The sequence below is a fragment of the Hemicordylus capensis genome, chromosome 6 (genome assembly GCF_027244095.1).
Source record: "Hemicordylus capensis ecotype Gifberg chromosome 6, rHemCap1.1.pri, whole genome shotgun sequence".
In the NCBI taxonomy this organism is placed as follows: Eukaryota; Metazoa; Chordata; class Lepidosauria; order Squamata; family Cordylidae; genus Hemicordylus; species Hemicordylus capensis.
This window is the reverse complement of record NC_069662.1, coordinates 166,702,210-166,717,761: the sequence shown is the minus strand read 5'-3', so window position 1 is coordinate 166,717,761 and position 15,552 is coordinate 166,702,210.

The window sequence follows — 15,552 nt, the reverse complement described above, 5'->3', positions numbered from 1 at the left end:
TGAGATGGCCAGTCCACCATAGAAAAGCAGAAACACCATGTGCTTCAGCTCTTCATTGGACTGCACTCTCACGAGGTAGGGTAGGCCATCCAACTCTAGAGGGCCTCACTGATGTGCACCCCCCCCCCGATATGTGTGGTTGATAATAGAACTCATCCTCCATACCTTCCCCTCTCCACTCATCCCTTCCAGACTTCCAAGGAGACCAGTCCACTTCATGTGTCCAAGCGGTTTCATGTGAGCAGAGTAGGGAAACACCAGGAATGGCTCCTACAACTGTAACAAAGCAGGCTGGGCTGAGACTGGCGTTATGGTGTATGTAAATCGGCTGCCACAGGGCATCCCAGGGCAGGGCACCCACCGGTCAGAGTGAACGCTTGCAAGCCAGGTGGCCATACGAGGCAAAAAGGAAAGGAAAGTCCTGTAGAGAGACCAGACTATCTAAGGGAGCGCTCGGACTCTTGGTTTGCAGCACTTGTTGGGACTGGGAAAGGTGTTGCTGGGGAACCCTTCCCTGGGGCTTGCATGGATGTAGCAACTGCGCTGGGCAGCAACAGCCCTCCAGCCCATATGCATGTCTCTATGGCCAGGTACTCTCATGAGAGATCGGTCCTTGGGACACAGGAACAAGCCTCAGCTGCAGGTTCTATTGTCACCCAGGGCTCTCGAGGACTCCCATTCCCTTTGTCCTGTTGGATGGTTCCACTCATGAGATATGGCCGAGATTGCATGCTTGTGCCCCAGAGGAGGGGGCTGGGTCCCCCTTCCCCTACAAACTGGTACAAAAAATAGAACAGGGCCACTGGAAAAACCAGGGGCTTCCTTTTAACTCAAATTCAGAGTTGTCCCATTCATGGCTGTCATTTAGGGCTGTCCCATTTAGGGTTGTCCCAAAGAAAAACCTACTCTTTTTTTTAAAAAAAAGGGTGAAGGATGTTTAAATATGTCTTTAAATGCTGCTGGAGTATCATTTTCACTCCGTTCTCCAGTGGATTTAATGCGGCACTCAACACAGCAGGGGTCTTTGCCACAGCAGGATTTGCAATTATCTGCAGTAAATACTATGTTAAAAACCAATTTAGTTGGTGCTGTGGCCCAGGGCATTAATTCCCACCTCCCTCTCTTCGTTTGGTGCAAAAACTAAAAACCAAAAGATTGCCTTTCTAGGTCAGAGCAAAGTGCCTGGCAGCACAGACGTCATGGCTTCCGTAATAAAACAGGCTGTATGCCGCCACAGCTACCTGGTGAGGGAAATCCTACCTAGACAATTGGAAATCTCAAGTTACTAGAAATAAACAAGAACTTCTCCCTTTTCTCCGTCCTATCACCTAGGCCATGGTCATGCCCAGGCCACGCAGAGGTCCATTGCACAGGCACAGCGGCCTCCAGAATGGCCACTGAGCCTGGGGAAGAATGGCCGAACGGGCCAGTTTTAGAAGGCAGGGAGGCTGGCGGGGGGAGGGGGACCCTCCACAGACCCTTCTGCCACCTCAAAGAACCCCCTAGAGGGAGTAAGTTTAAATAATAATGATAATTTTTAAAAATTAACCTAAAAATGTCCGCGAACCGCCTCCCCCCGGACCAGATTGGGGGAAGGGTTCGAGCGGGTGCCGGACCAAACTGGCCCAGTCTGGTTTGGGTCCTCTTTGGACTCAAACCGAACCAGACCAGCCGGTTCTGTGCACACCCCTACTTTCCCGGACTGGCTGGAGTCTCCTCTAGGAAGCAGCATCTGTCTCCAGCTGACAACGGAAAGCAGCCCTCCAGGTTTTAACAGCTTGATGTTGTGAAAAATATGTCCAGGAAGAAGTTCTGTCAGAGTTGGCAATGCTAGACCAAGAGATTTCCCTAAGGCCACCTAGAAGTGAGAGTCATACTAAGGCAGTCCAGATCTGTGGCTCAGTCCCTTAGCCCAGGAGTTCCCAATTCTGGGTCCCCAGATATTTTTCGACTACAACTCCCATCATCCCCAGATACAATGGCAGACATCATCTGGGAACCCATGCTTGGAAACCCCTGCCTTAGTCACTGCACTACACCAGTTCTCTGCCGTACTTTAAATAATCAAATGTTACTTGGGGCACTGAAGGAGTTTCCATTCTGCACGATTTAGCTTTCCAGCTCAGCACCAGTTTCAGGATTGTCTTTCTTTTTTGGTTTCCATTCCAGGTGCAACCCTTGCTACATGGGAGACAAGCAGTTTTAAGACAGATTTTCTGAATTAAAATCCAAATGCCATATCTTTTTATTAAGAATCCTAGCTGAGTGCTTCTCACCTCACAGAATAATTGTCAGTGCCAGCTTGCATGCTGCAATGTTCGACAAGGCAGAAAGATATATTTACTGAGTGGAAATGGCTTGCAGGATTCATATTTCATGCTCTGCTGCAAGCGTTCCAGGAAAACAAATGAACAGAAAAGTACATTCGTAATTGAAGCTTACAGATGATTGCAATGGATCTTTCTTGGGCTTCACTTTTCAGGAAAATGCTGTTGATATTTCCAACAGAAAGAAAACTTCATATAGTAAAATGAGCTCAAGTTTGTTTTTTCTCATATTGTAATTTGGATTGTGTAGACCACAGATATAGATTGATTGTGTAGATAGATAGATAGATAGACAGATAGATTTATGCCCATGCACAATTAATAAAAATGGATTACCAGTCGATTCAGGATAACGGTCATGATAGTAAATCAGCTTTTAGAATTCACTGCCATAAGATTCTATGATGTCACTAGGAATATTCCAGACAGAGAAATACTCCATTTGAAAATGGAAGCTGTTTTCACTTATCAACACCCAGTCCAAGCGGCATGTTTCCCTGTTGTGCAATTTCACAACGCCATCTGCTGGCCAATTTGTGATGAAAATTGCCTCTTAAGGTAGTTTCAGAATGGACCAGCACCAGATGGCCAGCAGATGGCACTACAAAATTGCCTGTCAGGGAAGCATATCTGCACTGGGCGTAGATAAATGAAAACTACTTCCATTTTCTCCATCTCAAAGCATCCTAGTTTAGAGATTTTTCAGAACAGACTAGTCACTTTCGGGGGGGATGAACCTTTCAGTGGAAATCCTATGGTCAACATCCAAACAGCTACTTTAAGCATTCCCAAGGGTGTGTGCTAGGGGTGTGTGAGCCGGCTTGGTTCAAGTGAGGCTCATTGGGTTCGGGGACAAACTGGATCTTGCCTAAGGAAATGATATTTCTTATCATTTAATTATTTCTTATCATTTAATCATTTCTTATCATTAATATGAATAATATCTTGCCATTAATATTTCTTATCATTTTATTATTTTATCTTATCATTTAATAATCAATTTTCTGCAAATTAAAGAAGATGTGACTTTGAGTTTGGTGCAGGAGTGTTTGTAAGAATTGAATTTGAAAAGGCAAACAGAAAAGGAGGAATCAGTTAAAAATCAATCCTACAAAGTTGCTGATGTTAGGCAATATCAAAGCACCTTGCATTTGAGAAAATCTTGTCCTAGTAAAGAGCAAGAGAATTATTTTCAACAGAGAAAAGGCAATAAGACTAAATTCCAGAAAAATGGACTATCTAACAAAACAAACTTACCTACTAAAAATGAAAGCAATGAAAATAATGCTGAGAAAGATGGAAATTTGTGCGCTGCAAAAGAAATCATCTACAGGGTCTATGCAAATCAAAGTAGAAACAAAATATATTTAGATCGTGGAGCTACTTCACATTTCTTCAGTAATTTGCAAGATATCTCTGAAATCAGCATGGAACATAAAGTCCTCTATACCTTGCTAATGGGCAGCAAATTTTTGCAGAAGGCAAAGGGATAGTTTATCTGAAGTGTAATCTTGGTGCAAATAGAGTGAATGATATGTGTATTTTAGGTGCATACTATGTTCCAAGTTTTCAAAACAGTTTAATGAGTGTAAAAACAGCAACAAGGTGTGGATGTAGAGTTCTTTTTCAGAAGGGACCATTGCTTTATTTTCAAAAGGAAACTTCTCATGAAAGGCATGTTGAAAGATGGTGGACTGTATGAAATAGATTGCAAAAAGAGCAAGTGAGTGTGCACACAAAGACTGCATGAGTTTATGGCATTGCTGATTTGGGCATCCAAGCAAGGAATGCATTTCAAAATTAGTAAAAGAACACGGCTGTTGTCATAAGCAGCCTAGCCCAGGATAGGGCAGCCTAGCTTGGGCTAGGCTGCTCACGTGAAGCACTGGGATCTGCATGGATCCTGGTGCTCCTGCCCAGCCTAACACCACTCTGTAGCCCAGCTCTTAGCAGAGATTAAGGGAGCAAGTGCACCCTTAACCACCACACTTGTTGTGTACAGTGCTTTGTGAGATATCCAGAGGCTGGGGAAACAAGTCCCGAGCTCTGTTGATCCACCATTCCAGGAGCAACGGGGATTGTGTAGGTGCATGGCTCATGTGCCAAATGCACAAACATCGATAATCTGGGAGAAGGTAGGTTGAACCCTGCCTTCCCCACCCTGGTATTGGTTGTGAGAATGACCTCAACAATTGGCAAGAAACCTACAAGTTAAACCATGCAAATCTGAAGTCAGATGCACTGAATGTATCAAAGAAAAGGCAACAAGGGGCACATATTCATCAACCACAGAAAGGCAATCCAGAGAGGTTTTGGATTTGATTCACAGTGGTATTTGTGGGCCCTTTCCAGTAAAGACACCAGGAAAGAATCTCTATTTCCTGACTTTAATAGATTATTTTCCCCATTATACTTACCTTCTCATTATACTTACCTACACTTATTGTGTGAGGCTGGAACTCAGAGACATTTTGACCTGCCAGTTCTGGATGGGGTCACGCTCCCCCGGAAGGAACAGGTATGAAGTTTGGGGGTGCTTCTGGATCTGAACATCTCCCTGATGTCCCAGCTTGAAGCAGTGGCAAGAGGTGCTGATATGCCAGTTGTGTCCATTTCTTGAGATGAATGACCTCAAAACGGTGGTAAATATGCTAGTAACCTCTAGGCTGGGTTACTGCAATGTGCTCTATGTGGGGCTGCCTTTGTATGTAGTCCATGCAAATGACCTGGGTCCGTGCACGGCAGCCTCCAAAATGGCCACCATGACCATGGAGAGGGCCGAAACAGCTAGAAAACAGGCCATAGAAGATTGGGGGAGGCCGGTGGGGAGAAGGACAACTGCTGAAGACCCCCCACAGTCATGGTAGCATGCCCCAGAAGTCGTCGAACCCAGTGGTAAGTTAATATATATTTTTAAAAATTACTTTTTAGAATTCCGAACCGGCCCCAAGGGTTTGGCTTGACCTTGAGCCGAATTGGCACCCAGTCCAGCTCGAGCACAAGCCCTCAAGCCGGCCCAGTTTGATGGTAAACTGGCTCGACCTTGAGCTGTTTTGCACATTCCTACCAGATGGTTTCCTAGATGTTTGCACATCCCTATCAGAGCCTACAGATTGGCACAAAATTGAAAGCATGCCAGAATCAGGGCCAGACAAACTGCTGGCATCAGGAAAAGAAAAGATTGCATCACACACACCATAAAACAAAACGTGGGACTTGGAATTCAATAATGAGACAAGAATGTGAAGGGGAATGATGGGATATTGCCATGGACATTGTCTCAGTTCTTTGTATGGGGCATGCTTGTCTGTGTTTGAATGTAGCTATGTACTGGCTTAGGGGAAGAATCATGGTTTGTTTGTCTGCTCCTTTACATGTTGCCTTGAAATCAAACTGAGAAGTTCTCCTTCTCTCTGCAAAAGAGACTGTTAGTTTGTTTATTGTTTTCTTAGCCTATGTTTAGTTGGTAATAAATACCAAAACTTGTTTCTCTGTGAAAGTTGTCTTCTTGTTCAATTACTTATAGAGGATAAGTAATTCCTCTGCAACATTCTGTGTCCAGGGAGATCTGTCAAGTGATATCCCTGTTTTGTGTTTCATTGACAGATGAGGACATTTCTGTTCACAAAGAACCTTTTCTAATTATTTATGTTGCTGCTGTTTTCTTGTTTATGCATCTGACTCGTGTTTTTTTTTTTTACCCCAAGGTGAATTTTCACTTGCCTACCTTTCCAGCCAAATTTAATTCTCAATGGCTTTTATTAAAAACTTGCTTAACCCGTGCAGAGCATCTGTGCGCTAGTTGATTGCTCCCCTCCCCCCCGCAACAGCCCCCCTCACCTCAGAGTTCTCTCCACCCTCATATGAGTCGCACTCCTGGTTCTCCTCCTCCATCCGGTTGCTTCCATGCCCCTCACCCCTCTTGGTCACTCCTCCATCCCTTTATTCCATCCCTCTCACCCCTCTTGGTCGTTGCTGGTGCCTATTGGCCAAGCTGCAGCCCCCTATCCCCAAAGACCTCCCCATCCTCACCTGAGCCTCACTCCTGCTTCTCCCCACAGGAGCGGCAGCAGCAGCAGTTGACTAGGGATGTGCATAAAACCGGTTCTCCCGGTTCGGTTCGGGTCCGAACCGGGTCCGGACCGGACCGGGGTGGTTCGGTTTTGGTTTTGCCAGACCACCCCCCCGGTCCGGTTCGGTTTCGAACCGGTTCGGATCCGAACCGAACCGGTTCGGATCACAAAAAGTGGCTGGTTTTGAAGGGGACATTGTGTTCTACCTGCCACCCAAATTTCAAGTCGATTGGACCTTCCTCTGATTTTTTACAAATTTTTTTCAAAAAATAAATTTTTGCCCATAACTCACAATGTGGAGCCCTTAGGGGCAAAAAAGCTGGGGTGGGTGGTAGCCACCCATGGGTGTCCTCCACCCCAAAAATCCCAAGGCAATTGGTGGCTCCTAGTATTATTGGTGAATTTCTGAAGAAAATTTTTTTTCCCATTGGCTAGAATGGGGGTTCGGGGCTGCCCCAGACCCACCTCTGTGGGGTGGCAGCACCCCCAAAGTGGGTCCGGGGCCATGGCAAAAATGCCCTCAGTCCCTCCCAGCAATCCCCGTAGAGATAGGAGTGATGGTTCTGTTGTTTTTCTGAGGTATTCTGAGTGTAGATTCTATGATAGCTTATGAGATTTCCAATGAGACACCATGAATCCACTCTCATTTGCTATCACAGAATCCACACTCACTCAGAACACCTCAGAAAAACAACAGAACCATCACTCCTATCTCTACGGGGATTGCTGGGAGGGACTGAGGGCATTTTTGCCATGGCCCCGGACCCACTTTGGCGGTGCTGCCACCCCACAGAGGCGGGTCTGGGGCAGCCCCGAACCCCCATTCTAGCCAATGGGAAAAAAAAATTTCTTCAGAAATTCACCAATAATACTAGGAGCAACCCAACAATTGCCACCCCATCTTTTTGGCCCCTCTCTCTGGGCGCCCTAACACGTAACACCTAGTCAGTCCATCTTAATGCCTACCTACTACCACCACTCCTATCCAAGCAAGTAAGAGGAGGACACTCAGAGAGACAACACCCACTCTCTGATCTAACAAAAAGGCCACTGCTGTGCTGCCTGCCAGCACAGCAGCAGCAGCGGAGCAGCACACTAAGCACAAGAGCAGCACACACAGAGAAGAAGCAGGAGGCGGAGCAGCAGAGCAGCAGACCTGCCGCTCTGCATGATGGGTGACGTGATGCCCAAAGGAACCACCGCCTCACTCAGTGCCTGCCACTGACTAGGCCCGACAGACAGAAGCCAGCCAACCTGCTCTGCTCTGCTCTGATGCTCCCCATGGATGATGCACACACACCCTACATCTGCATCCCAATGACCAGACCAGACCAGACCAAGTGCGCAGAGTCAGCACAGGCCAGCAGCCACCAGCCCAGCAACAACAACAGCTACTACTGCTACCACCACAACCAGTGTTGCCGCTACAATAACATTCCCAGTCCAGTCACGCGCGCCACAGCCTGAGCCTAGCACACAGCCAACAGCTGCTGCCAGCCAGTGCCTGGCAAGCCCAGCCAACATGAGGAGGAGAGAGCTAACAAGTAGACGGCGCACGCACATCACCAACCCATCACGACGGCGCAACTGCAAGGGGAGAGGGCACAATTACAGGCAGGAGGAGGAGGAGGAGGAGGAGGAGGCGGGCGAGGCAATCCTAGCACAGATTTGAAAGTTTAAAATCCACCAGGACATCTTCTAGAATCTAGACTTCTGTTTTTTCTACCACCAGCTGTAGTGTCTAGTTAGTCAGTGTGCTGTGCAGCTGAGCTGAGCTGAGCTGAGCTGCATGTGAGGAAGGGTGATTGTAGCTAGTTCTTTAGTTTCAGCAGACTGAGCATTGAGCATGGGCAGTGGCCTTGGGAAGCAACACAATTACACGACACTCACCTGCTGCTGCTGGTTCTAGAAGTTGCCTCTTCTCGTCTTCACCTCTTCGTGTGTGTGTGTGTGTGTGTGCAGTGAGTGCATGCCTTTTGCCTTGCTGGAAAGAAATGCTTCTCTGGTCCACCACCACATATCTGCTCAAGGACACAGAGGCCCAAGGCAGAGGTGGTGGCACCAGTGTGAGTGCATGTGTGCTGGTGGTGTTTGCCACCACAGGTGTTTTGTGTGTGTATGTGTGCGCTGCTAGCTAGGAGGGGGGAGGGAGGCAGGGAGGGAGGCTGGGAGGCAGGGGGGAGGAAAGGGGAGGGGGAGAGGGATGTAGAGGGGATTGAAGGGGGGAGGGTCCGGCTCAGAGTTGGTCAGCCACATATTTGTGCACACACGTGCTCACGTGTGTGCTTCGGTGGGAGAGACCAGACTCTCATCATCTGCCAGACCGGGGTTGGGGGCAGGTGAGGCGGTGGTGGGCTGGAAGGGAGGGAGGATGGAAGGTGGTGAAGAGGAAGGGGAGAGGATGAGAGGGGAAGGATGGAGGGAGGCATGGGGGGGAGGAAAAAAAACATGTAGACAGACACACACCACACTACACACAGAAAGCATCCACACACAGAGACAGTGCTAGGCATCCATTCACACAGACAGACAGACAGACAGACAGACACACAACAGGAAGAGACAGACTGAGCCTGCACCACACACACACACACAGACCCAATTCCCCCCCTGCACAGTTATCAATCAATATGTTGTGTTGGCAGCCAGTTCATTGCTATTCTGATGGTTTTGGGTTTTTTGCCATCAGCCAACATCAACAGTGACCACAATCAAGATGAACATAAGATGATAATAATTCATTCGTTTCATTTCAAAAAATCACCCAATCATCTTCTCCATGTAAACCAAGCCCCCCACACATGATTTCTGGTGACATTTTCAATAAAATCAATTCATTTGGCATTCATCATTTTGTTCTCCCTTTGTCACCTTTTTTTCTTTCTTTTGCATAATTTTGAGGCTTGATTTTGACATGGGGTTTTTAAAGAAAAAATTATTTACATGTTTATTTACATACAGTATTTACATATCTACACTGCATTTTTGGACGTATACCCGCCGCTGCCGCTAAGTCTAGTACTCCGTGGGCTGTGCTACTTTGGGGGGGTGTGCCGTGCCCACGCCAGGTCCCCAAATGCTGACAGGTGGATAGATAAAGGGCCTGTGCTGGTCAGCATTGGGTTTCTTTTTAGGTGGGCGTGGGCATTGTAAACATCTGGCCAGTCGCAGCACTACAACTACTACTACAACTGCATCTCTGTGTGGGCACACTACACGCTGCGACTGGCTGGCACGGCTCAGCATCTGTCACGTCAGCTCAGCTAGAGGTGGAAGGGGGGAGGGTAGGGATAAGCACAGAGTTCGAGCCAGGCAGGTGACCAACCATGGGGCAACCCACGGTAATCACTCGCCCGTCTCAAACTGCAGCTTGGGGTAGCCCAACAGGGGGAGGTTCACCTTAAGGAAGACCAGCTGCTCCACCAGACCAGGGTCCAAGCGGGAGCGAGAGGGTGTCACCACGTCCCCGGCACGTGAAAACACCCGCTCGCTCTGGACACTGGTTGGGGGGCAGGAGAGGAGGCGCACAGCCACCACCGCCAGGTCCGGCCAGACTTGGCGGCGGCTCGCCCAGAACTGTGCGCAGTCCACGCCGTCTCCCTCCACAGGCTCCTCCAAGTACTGCGCAACGCATTGCTCAGCACTGGAGGGGGGCCTGGCAGGTCGAGCCTCCCGCATACCAGGCATGGCGCCATAGCAGAACCGCTGAAACCACTGGGCGGATCTCGAGTCGGTAGCAAATGGCTGCTGCGATGGCGCCGCCTGGGATGCCGCGCTGCTGGACTGGGAAGAGGGAGGGGAAGGGGAAGCTGACGCCGGCTGGCCGCCCATGCTGCTGCTGGGTGCGGGTTGGGCCGCGAGGGCTGCCCCCGCACCACTACCAACACCCTGGTCTCTGCGGGCCCTAGCGGCCTCCTCCTCCCTAACCTTCTCGACCAGGATGCCCTTCCACCTGGGCAAGTCGTCGGCACTCACGGCATTGCCCTTGAGGGCTGGGTGACAGAGACAAGCGAGGACATACTCCTCCCTGTCTCCCAGCACATCAACGAGCCGCTTGTCAACCCCAGACCTCAGCCTCCCAGCCAGAGCACGACCCTCTGGCGTGGTCAGAGAGATATGGAGTCCACCCATCAGCTTCTCGAGACCAACAGCTGTGGGCAGCGCCTGGCTCAAGGGAGTGGTGTCGCCACACAAGCCCTTCGTGGCAAGCTGGAAGGGCTCGAGTGCCAACACCGCCTCGGACATCTGCTTCCACTCTGCGTTCGAGAAGTCGCAGACATCCAAGGACTCGTCCCTCGCCAGGGCGACAAGGGCTCTCTCCTGCTCCAACAGGCGCTGGAACAGGAGGAAGGTGGAGTTCCACCGCGTCTCCACATCCGTAGGGATGAGATGGCGAGGAAGGCCAAGGTCATCCTGCTTCTGGCGAAGCAGTCTCCTGGACTTCTCGCTGCGGTGGAAGTGGGCGGCCAGCTTGCGGGACTTATCCACAAGCGTAGCCGTGGCAGCAACAGCACCTGCGATGGGGCGGGCCCCCTTCTCCTGGGACGCCCTCAGCTCCTTAAGGCCAAGGGCGTCCCTGACGGTCAGATGGAGCGTGTGTGCCATACACCGTATGTTCACACAGTCCATGACTGTCTCGACAGCGGCGGTAACGTTGGCTCCATTGTCGGTGACAATGAAGCCGCGGGAGAGGTGTGGACACCCGCCAATCCACTCCTCTATCTGGCGGTCGAGTACGGCCGCCACCTCCTCCGCGGTGTGCCTCGTGTCCATCGTCTCCACGTGCAGGACGGCCCACCTGTGCCGTAGTGCATCGGGAGCCGCGCCGGACCCGGAAGCATCGCCCGCGGAGGTCCCCTCACTCTCCGGTCCCCACCAGTGGGCAGTGAGGGCCAGGAAAGAAGCGTGCATCCCACTGACACTGGTCCAGAGGTCAGTCGTGAAATGCACGCTTGTCCCGGCCGGAGCTGCACGCAGCTCGGCCGACACGAGCTCCCTGCACCGGCGGTACAGGGAGGGGACCACGTTCCGGCTGAACGTCGTCCTTGAGGGGATGACGTATTCGGGAGCCAGGTATTGGAGAATACGGCGGAAGCCGTTGTTCTCGACCACCTGAAACGGCTGGTCATCGGTGGAAATCATCTCCCCTATGAGGCGGGTGAGGTGATGATGGTCCACGCGAACAATACGCTGGCTGCCCGAGGACTGCGTCCACCGCTGGACGGGCAGTGTAGCCTGCCTGCTGGCTGGCACACTGCCGCTGCCCGCCCTAGTGGCAGATGCACAAGGCGCACTAGCGCTGCCAGCCTGTCCCCTGAGACCTGGGTGGTGACGCTCTAGGTGTCTCCACATAGGCGTCGTACCCAGGTGCGCAGGGTCCCTTCCACGGCTGACAAGCATCCTGCAGTGGACACAGCGGGCGTGGAATGGGGCATCTTGAGGGACCTCAAAATGCACCCATGCACCACTGCCCTTGGCCTCCTGCGCCCTGGGCGCCGTCCTAGGCCGTTTCTCGCAGGGTGGCTGCAGTCCTAGGGGGGGGGGCGGCCGCCGCTGCCTGCCCACTGCTGCCACCCAACCCGCCCCTTCCGCCCTCCACAGCGGAGGAAGGGCCCGGCTCAACTGGCATCGGAGAGGCAGGCCTCTCCTCCACCACCTCGCCAGACCGCTCCCCACCAGAGTGTCGGGCTTCACGAGGGGGGGCCCCACTGAGCGGCGAAAGGATAGGGGGAAGGGGCCCCAGAGGGAGGGAGAACCTGGCTGCATCGCTGCCAGCCGCACGGTCCTCACCGCCCTCTACCTGCTCTTCCAACTCCACAGTCTCCTCCACCTCAACAACTGGCGGTAGCTCAGCAGCACCTGGTGCCGCCGGCGAGGAGGGACCCGCCACAGCCCTAACAGTGCCTCTGCCTCTGCCGCGATTGGCGGCAGCAGGCGTGGGGAACTGAATCCTGCGCACCAAAGATGGGGCCGGAGCAAAGAATTCTCCAATGGGGAGAACTGGGGTGTCCTCAGGCTCCCCGCGTCCTCTCCCTCCCCGTGCCGCAGGCGCACCCCGCACCTGGCCTCTCCCACCTCTGCCTGCCAGCCTTGAGCGAGCCCTGCCCGCCACACGGCGCTCAGACATGCTGCTAGGTCAGAAGGAGGGAGACTTTAGGAGGAAGGCCAGACAGGGTCAAAAAAAATAATTTGGAGGGGCTTAGGGGCCAAAAAAAAGGCAGCTGATTTGGAGGCGGCGGGGGGGAAGTTTGTTTTCAAAAAAGGAAGCCAATTGGGGGGAAAGGAAGACTTTTTGATATGGGGGGGGGAAGCCAATCGAAGTGAGGGGGAGGGTGTCCTTTTTGAATTTGGGAGTCAACCACCAAGCCAATTGGGGAGATGGGTCTGGGAGGGGTTTTTTTTAGAAAAATAGGGGGTTAAAGGGTGGAACCCCGGTGTGGGAGGGTGGCACGGGCAGTTGGGTGGAGTAGTTGTGGTGTGGGTGGCAAGTTTTTAGCTTTTTTGGGGGGGGGAGTGGATGGGGGGAGGGCACAGCACCTACCGGGGGTGGGGGAGGGATGCAGTCAACGCTTGGGAACCTGCAGATCAAAGGAGGAAACCCTTATTTAGTGAACTGGAACACAAAGTGTGGGTTCTGGGGGGTGGCTCTCAAGTAATGCTCCTGTGGGGGGAGCATCAAACTCAATGCAGCCTATTTAGTGACTCTAAATTTCACACAACCAAAACCAGAACCCAGTCACACCAACACAGAGGTTGAACCCACCCACTCTGTGACTCTGCCTGCCCAATGCCATGGCAAGCAAGCAGCAGCAAACACTTGATGGCAGCCTCATGGATTGAACATCATGATCATCATCATACGTGTGTATTGGCCCAGCATGTAGTGGCAGCATCAGAGCCCAGCCAGGACCCCACTCAGACTGCCCCAGAGGCAAGGAAGCACTCTGGCATGGCATGGGCCCAGCATGTAGTGGCAGCATCAGAGCCCAGCCAGGACCCCACTCAGACTGCCCCAGAGGCAAGGAAGCACTCTGGCATGGCATGGGCCCAGCATGTAGTGGCAGCATCGCATCAGAACCCTGGACCCCACTCAGACTGCCCCAGAGGCAAGGAAGCACTCTGGAAGGCACCTGTTCAAAAACCACCTGCAAGACGCATGCAATGCAACGCAACACACAGCAGCAATTTCTTTACTGGGCATGGGCATGAAGACACAAGTTTTACAACAGTACATCTCCTCTCCAAGGTTCCCTCCCTCCTCCCCACACCCAAATGCATTTCAGAATAGGGGTGTCCCTATTTAAAACCGCCAGCTAGGGAGAGAAAGGGGCAACAAAAGGTGCACAATCGCACACGCACTAACCCCTCTTCTTCCGGTCCTTCTCCTGCCACTCACTGCTGGTCACGGATTCGCCGCCGCCAGCCAGCCACCCTGGGCTGAGACACAGCAGGGCGGCCGCACGAGGCACACAGGGAACCGGGGTAGTTCAACAACGATGGAGGGGCAGAAGTGAGGAGACAACACTATTTGTGTCGCTCAACTCACCCCCAAGCAGAGACAAAATCAACCAAAAACTATAAAAAGAAAAAAAAAACCGATGGCAGCCGCCAGGTGGGTAGGCTACTGTGTGCGGCTGCAGCTGTGGGAGAGGAGGTGGAAAGTGAAGGGGAGCAGAGAGAGAAAAGACTAAGAGAGAGAGAAAAGAGAGGGGGGGCAGGGACAAAGAGAAAGAGAGGAGAGAGAGAGAAAAGAAAGAGAGAGAGAGGAGAAAGAGAGATGATAGAGAGAAAGAGGAGAGAGGAGAAGCGCAGCGCAGCAGGGAGGGGGGATTCAGGTGTGGGGGGAGGACACAGCAGTAGCAGCGGTCCAAAGAGGTGGGGGGAGCAGAGAGGGTGTATGTGGTTGGGGGCTAGTGTGTGGCAGGGGGCCTGGGGTAAGTGGAGAGAGTCGGGGGCAAGGAGGAAAAGAGGTGGGGTGGGGGGAGCAGAGAGGGTGTGTGTGGTTGGGGGCTAGTGTGTGGCAGGGGGCCTGGGGTAAGTGGAGAGAGTCGGGGGCAAGGAGAAAAAGAGGTGGGGTGGGGGGAGCAGAGAGGGTGTGTGTGGTTGGGGGCTAGTGTGTGGCAGGGGGCCTGGGGTAAGTGGAGAGAGTCGGGGGCAAGGAGAAAAAGAGGTGGGGTGGGGGGAGCAGAGAGGGTGTGTGTGGTTGGGGCTAGTGTGTGGCAGGGGGCCTGGGGTAAGTGGAGAGAGTCGGGGGCAAGGAGGAAAAGAGGTGGGGTGGGGGGAGCAGAGAGGCTGTGTGTGGTTGGGGGCTAGTGTGTGGCAGGGGGCCTGGGGTAAGTGGAGAGAGTCGGGGGCAAGGAGAAAAAGAGGTGGGGTGGGGGGAGCAGAGAGGGTGTGTGTGGTTGGGGGCTAGTGTGTGGCAGGGGGCCTGGGGTAAGTGGAGAGAGTCGGGGGCAAGGAGAAAAAGAGGTGGGGTGGGGGGAGCAGAGAGGGTGTGTGTGGTTGGGGCTAGTGTGTGGCAGGGGGCCTGGGGTAAGTGGAGAGAGTCGGGGGCAAGGAGGAAAAGAGGTGGGGTGGGGGGAGCAGAGAGGCTGTGTGTGGTTGGGGGCTAGTGTGTGGCAGGGGGCCTGGGGTAAGTGGAGAGAGTCGGGGGCAAGGAGAAAAAGAGGTGGGGTGGGGGGAGCAGAGAGGGTGTGTGTGGTTGGGGCTAGTGTGTGGCAGGGGGCCTGGGGTAAGTGGAGAGAGTCAGGGGCAAGGAGGAAAAGAGGTGGGGTGGGGGGAGCAGAGAGGGTGTGTGTGGTTGGGGGCTAGTGTGTGGCAGGGGGCCTGGGGTGAGTGGAGAGAGTCAGGGGCAAGGAGAAAAAGAGGTGGGGTGGGGGGAGCAGAGAGGGTGTGTGTGGTTGGGGGCTAGTGTGTGGCAGAGGGGTGTTGGGGGGAAGGGGAGGGGGCAACAACAAACAGCAAAGGAGAAACTGGAACAACTCGGGCAGCAGCAGCGATTAGGCTGGATGGGGTGGTTGGGGGAGGAGCTGGGCCTGGGCTAGGGTAGGGTCTGGGAGGAGGGAGGGTGGGGGGGGCAGGCAGGGGGGGAGGAGGAGGAGGAGGGTAGCAAAATATATAAAGCAATATATATCAAGAGAACACAAGCCAGA